Source organism: Hemiscyllium ocellatum, chromosome 20, assembly GCF_020745735.1.
Source record: "Hemiscyllium ocellatum isolate sHemOce1 chromosome 20, sHemOce1.pat.X.cur, whole genome shotgun sequence".
Taxonomy (NCBI): Eukaryota; Metazoa; Chordata; class Chondrichthyes; order Orectolobiformes; family Hemiscylliidae; genus Hemiscyllium; species Hemiscyllium ocellatum.
In genome coordinates, this window is record NC_083420.1 from 60,468,717 (window position 1) to 60,475,697 (window position 6,981).

Below are 6,981 nucleotides of genomic sequence, written 5' to 3' on the forward strand. Positions count from 1 at the left end.
CCATGCTGCCTCAGTAAATGTAAAGCAATTTGAACAGCCTCTTTGACTTTTCATGTATAGTTTATTTCCCATTTCTAGTTGCCCTTGAGAAGGTCTTAATGACTTTCCATGTCCTCCTTCCCATTCAGGAGAAAGTAGCCATGCTGAGACAGGGCAGTGAGTTCTGAGTTGAGGTAGTTTTCAGGCTTCTGTTAGCATCGGCTCTCTGTGTGTGGTGGATTGCAGTCCCTTGTGATCAGCAGCAAGTTAAGGGCAATCCCAAGGTGCCTCCTTTCCCCCCCTCTCGTGTTGGTTGGACTTTAAACATTTTAGAGTTTGTGTTGACCACTAAACAGATAGAATGTGGAGGGTCATCACTGATTCTGTGCTCTCATTCACAGGGTAGATGTAATAGTGGGCATTCGATAGACAGAGGGCCCTAGCACATTACCTGGATATTGGCTTTCATCTCAGTGCCATCCACTATGCACTGCAACAGCTTGGCTGCCCCCATAAACATCACAGACCACTCATGTCTGAGGCAATGAGTCAAGGAGTCAGGACCCCAAAAAGTTGAACAAAACTTGACCAATTGCAATATGTTCATCCTCTGAATATCTGAGGAAGATGTTTCCATCTCAAATAGCTCCAAGTAAAACATGCCCATCAGTGTCAAAGCTGATGTTTCCCTTCCTTTCCCTCCCACTATATCTAAATGCAGTTCTTGGGATCTGCAGCTAGGGGGCAGAAAGCCTGCTCTCAGCTTGGAAGTCTTGGCCAGTCACACCCAGGCCTGCAGGGTTTAGAGAACCCAGGCCTGTTGGGAATGTCCTGCCCAAATACAGGCTCATCCTTCATTTGGAGTTCTGCAGGTTTTGGCATCATGGGCAGGGGCTATGTGTGAGACTGACACCTCTGGAATGTCCGAAGAGGAAGCTGCTGGGCTCCTACATGTGGCTCCTCCTCCCTTTAAGTGCCTGCTTGCACTATCCTGTCTCCTCGAGAGGAAGGGTGACATGGAGAGAAGGTGAAGTTCTTATCCTCCTGCTCCCTTGCTATGGATTATGAGCACTAGAGAGAAGGAGTACCGGTATTCCCTGTCATTAAGAATCCTGGGCCAAGGTCTCCATGACAGCTGCCAACCTGCCCATGGAGACAGCCAGGTGTGTGTATGTTAGACCCAGCAAGACACTTCCCATCATTGATTCAGCCCCTGCCAATCCTGCCTGGTGTTCATGATCTACTCTTTGCATTTTCAACCAAGTTATTAATGGCTTCACTGGAGCATCATCTGCCTGGAGCTAATCCGGTGTCTGATTTCTGATAGTGCCAGCTCCCAGGGGCATTTCATCCCCCGCCAGCTGCAGAGACATGCCAGTGACATGTTCACCAGATTGTGCTTGTGAGTCCAATCCAGGATAAGAACCCATTCAAGTGAAAGCTCTGAGCTGGTGGAGACAGAAGTGCCCCTCTCTCAACCACCCAACCACCAGCACCTCAAAGTCCCTGTCAGTGGACTGAGAGGTTCGTTTACCTTTCTGTGTCATATCCTCAGTGATCACAGTTAAACAGCACATCGAGAGACAGTTCCTTGCTGACAGCATTTGAAAAGCTTTAGGGCTGGAGTTTGAAAATGGCACCAACTGGCATGAGGTGTGACAAATTCCCAGCAGTGGGAACGTTTATTACTCTCCTCTCCTGTGGCACAATCCCATGAGCCAGGTGAAAAAGAAGCCAGTTCCATAATTAATGAGCGGATGATAATAGTCTACATGGCCTGTCATGATTTCAGGCACCAAAACAAAAGTACTAACACTCAGTGTTCTGAGTTCCCTGTATTTTCCCAACTTCCTAACCATTGCTCATGCCACACCATAAAAAGGATATTTTTATAGACTTCCCTGTCCTATTTTAGTTTGATGGAATGTGGATGTCACTGGCAGGGTCAGCATTTGTTGCTTGACCTTAATTGCCCTTGAACTGAGTGACTATTTCAATGGATAGTTAAAAGTTAACCACATTACCATGGATCTTTCTTTGACTCCATTGGGCATTGCTGACTGGTCAGTATTTATTGCCTGTCCCTAGTTGCCCTTGAGCTGTCTTCTTGAACCACTGCAGTCCATGTGCTGTCGGTAAATCCACCATACCCTCAGATTCCAGGATTTTGACTGAGTGAAAAATGAAGGAAACGGAATATATTTCCAAATGAGGATGGTGATTGGCTTGGAGGGAAACTTGCAGACAGTAATGTTCCCACGTAAATGCTGCCCTTGTCCTCCCAAAAGGAAGTGGTCATGGATTTGGAAGGTGCAGTCTAAGGCTCTTTGGTGAGATTCTGCAGCGTGGATTGTCCACACTGTCGTTACTGAGCATTGGCAGTGGAAGGTGTGAGTATTTTTGGATGTGGTGCTAATCAACCTTCTTAAGTATTGTTGGGGCCGCACCAATCTAGGCAATAGGGAGTATTCCATCACACTTCTGACTTGTGTCTTTTAGATGGCGGACAGGCTTTGGGGGGTCAGGTGATGAGCTACTCGCTGCAGGATCCCTAAGCTCTGATTTGCTCTTGAAGTCACTCTATTTGGGCGGCATGGTGGCGCAGTGGTTAGCACTGCTGCCTCACAGCACCAGAGACCCGGGTTCAATTCCCACCTCAGATGACTGACTGTGTGGAGTTTGCACGATCTCCCCGTGTCTGTGTGGGTTTCCTCTGGGTGCTCTGGTTTCCTCCCACAGTCCAAAGATGTGCGGGTCAGGTGAATTGGCCATGCTAAATCGCCCATAGTGTTAGGCAAGGGGTATATGTATGGGTGGGTCAGTGTGGACTTGTTGGACTGAAGGGCCTGTTTCCACACTGTAAGTAATCTAATCGATATGGCCAGTCCAGTTCAGTCACATGCAAACTGGGCCAGATAAGGAGAGCAGATTTCCTTTGTTGAAGAACATGAGTAAGCTAGATGGGTTTTCACAATTGATAATTTTCCTATGGTCACCATTACTGAGACTAGTTTTGTGTGCTAGAGTTATTCATTAATTGAAACTCTATCAGCTGCTGCAGTGGGTTTGAACCCAGATTGCTCAGAGCATGAAGACAAGCCACTGGTTTCCTCGCCTAACATTACCATTACACTACCATCAGTTCCAACAGTACTGACTGTTGGCAAAGAGATTTTGATTAGTTCTCAGTTCTCTCAGCACTCTCTGCTGTCAGTGTTGTTTAATGCACCACAGCCACAAAGTTAGAAGCTTCTCATTTGAATCAGTCACTGGAACTGCAGAAAATCTCAGTGACTTGTCTTACTCTGCCCATTTAAATTCTTGCTCCAGAAATCGAAAGTAACAATTCCAGCTGCTGTAAATCTACATGGGACTTATTCATTGCCAAGACCTCGGGAGTTTGTTCATTATTACTGCTTTCCAGACATTGAGCCATGGTGCATTACACTCTCTGTAAAAACAGCTGTCTAAGGAGTAGAATCTGTATTACACCAACATAAAACTGTGCCCTTGAATGGATATTGTACACACAATGTAAAACTTTAAAAGATGGATTATCTATTTAACAGGAGAAAGTGAGGACTGCAGATGCTGGAGATCAGAGTCGAGATTGTAGTGCGGGAATAGCACAGCAGGTCAGGCAGCATCTGAGGAGCAGGAGAATCGATGTTTCGGGCATAAGCCCTCCATCAAGAATTCCTGATGAAGGGCTTATACCTGAAAAATTGATTCTCCTGATTCTTATCTATTTACCAGTTCAAAATGAACAAAACCATTAGATGGGGCAGAAATCAGTTCTGAAGAAAATCTTTTGGACATTAACTGTTAAATGTTTCTGTCTCCACAGGTGTGGCCAGACACACTGAGTTTCTCCAGCACTTTTTTGTTTTAATTTCATCAGAAATTTGCTGCCATTGCTTCTATATAAAAATGTTAAACTCTATGGGTGAATGTGTAAAAAAAAGCAGTCTTGTTAGGAGCAGTATTAAGGTTATAAGGCTGTCAACAAAAAGGTTATGGATTTAAATCCCAATTGTCACTCAGCCTTGTTTACTTTCAATGTAAGTGCTGGCCTGGTCCCAGCGGAGGTGACAGATGAAACACCGCATTGCAGCAAAACTTGGGAAGGTCAGAAAGAGCAAGTGTGAATGGGAAACAGTCCCAGCCTACATGAAAAAACCCAGCTCTTGAGAAATCTGTATCATATTTACCAGCAGAAACCCAGGTGCTAAGAATGACCATGTAAGAAGGCAAAAGCAATAAATGTGCAGAAATAATACTCATATCAGATATCAATTTCTCTTCATTTCCAAAGCAATTTGCATGAAGTGGAAAATACGCCAAAGTAGGAAATTTGAATATGTGCTGTGTTGAGAATGGAGATGGGAGCACATGGGGATGTGTGAGGCTGAGTGGGAGCAGGGATGGTATATAGGAGTTCTCTAGTGCATGGAGAACCTGAAATTGCCCTCATGCTGGGGTGACTAAACTGTGTGTTGTAAACAGTACCCCTTCCTGGAAGGCAGGCTGACTGGCAGTGGAGTAAGGAGCAGTGTGCAAGTCAGCACAGGGTTAGATCTGCCTGTTCCCTAATCTAGGAGATAGGTGTGGTGGATCTCAACTTGAGTGAATCATAGTCAAGAGTGTCGTGCTACGAAAGCACAGCAGATCAGGCAGAAACCAAGGAGCAAGAAAATTGATGTTTCAGGCAAAAACCCTCATTCCTAATGAAGGGCTTTTGCCTGAAATATAGATTTTCATGCTCCTTGGATGCTGCCTGACCTGCTGTACTTTTCCAGCATCATACTCTTGACTCTAACCTCCAGCATCTGCAGTTCTCACTTTCATCTGAGTGAATCATATTCTGGGAACATAGGATGGGGTGTCATTCGAGGATGACTGGGTGTTCTGATGGTCAGGGAGCTAAATGGCTTTATCATGCAGCAGCTGTTCTCTTGGTCTGAGTGGGACTCCATCTGACATCTTCAGGGGGTTGATGCATACTGGATTGAACTGAGGAGTATTGATTATGTATTTTCAGCTCTCTTATGTTTCTTGTGGTGCAGTAGTATTACTGTGCTCCTGACCAATGTTGCCTCTAAGCTGCGTGGCCAGGCAGCCACTGGGAGGTTCAGCTAACATTGATGGCATTGCCTTCTGCCTGTGGAAACTGCTCTTGATGGTTATCCCAGCAAACCCACACAATCTTATCTCTATAGACTTTAGCTTCAGCTTCTACAGCATGGTAATTGATCTGGTAAATTAGTGACCTCAGCATTAAATTCAACAGGATGCATGTTGATAACTTTGCAATCATCGTACTTCTCTATAAATGCCTTGGTTATCTTTTTTAAAGGAAACTGTCTTACCATATCAGAGTCATAAGGATTCCAAATTACTTCCATGACTTCTTATGCAATTAAAAATGACCTACTTCCACTTCAAATATACCCACAGACTGAGCTTCCACATCCCTCTGTTTGATTTTTTTTTCTCCCAATGGTGTCTAACCTGTGTTTTCGTCTCCAACCTTGAATGTGTGAATGGAATGTGAACATTAACCCCCTTCAAGACCATCACCATATTGCCTCTCTGAGTCAAACTCTTAGATGAATATACTATTACACACTGAGACACCAACATTCACAACTAAAGCTGTCATCTTATTGCCAATTCATCGCAATATTTTTCATCCTTAATAAGTTAGGAAGAAACTATCAAGCTTATATTACTTGGCAACCTTAAATGTAGTAAAAATACTTTTACCTCCCATCAGCACTGATTGAATTTAAGTCCAACTTCCGAAGGTGGATGGATTGTACTATGCAGCAAAGTGGAAATTTTTAAGCTGCTTCTTTTCATTTCTCCACACTGCACTGCCTCGGAGTTTTGCCTCATTATATTCCGAAGTGACAGCAGAACAGGATTCCTGAGCCAGAGCTCATCCATGCTCCCTGTTTCTTTTCTTCTTTTTCCCTCTCTTGTTTTTTTCTTTTTTCTCTTTTACCTTTCATCCTTGGGCGGCATCATCAGCTATATCTGGAGTGTAAGCCAGCGCAGATTCCCGGACTCAGCGTGGACAAGAACCCTCGGCCTCAGCATGGACATGAACTCGCGGCTTCAGCGTGGACTTAAACCCCTGGCCTCAGCTTGGACTCAGACTGCCATCCTTGGCATGGATTTGGATTCCTGGCCTTGGCATGGATTTGGATTCCTGGCCTTGGCGTGGACTCGAATTGCTGGCCTCAGTGTGGACTTGGACTCTCAGCCTCAGTGTGGACTCAAACTGCTGGCCTCAGCATGGACTTGACTGTCAGCATCAAGGTGAAGCATGGCGCAGTTTGGATGAAAGGAGTGTTATACTGAACTTCCATTTCTCTATTTTTCTAATTTATTGTTGGACTTTTCATTTCTTTATGTCTCTTTTTTTTTGGCCTAAGAATTTCTACTTAAGAATCTGTACCTAAATATTGTGATAACAATGATGTCGCGGTAAGTGGCAACTTGTAAACTCTTCACTATACTCAAGTGAGTATGTGTGATAATGAAGCTAACTCAATTAACAGGAGCAACTCTCAGCAAGCTATTCTTTATCCATCGCGGATTGATAGAAACATAGAAACTTAGAAAATAGGTCCAGGGGTAGGCCATTCAGCCCTTCATGTCTGTACCACCTTTCAATACGGTCATGACTGATCATGCAATCTCAGTATCCCATTCCTGCCCTCTCCTCATACCCCTCAATCCCTTTAGGTGCAAGGGCCACATCCAGCTCTCTCTTGAATGTATCTGATGAACTGGCCCCAACAGCTTCCTGTGGGAAAGAAGTCCACAGGTTTACAACTCCCTGATTGAAGAACTTCTTCCTCATCTCAGTCCTGAATGACTTACCCCTTATTCTTAAACTGTGACCCCATGTTCTGGACTTCCCCAACATTGGGAACATTGCTTCTGGAAATAGGCTGTCTGGTTCCATCAGGATTTTATATGTTTCTATGAGAT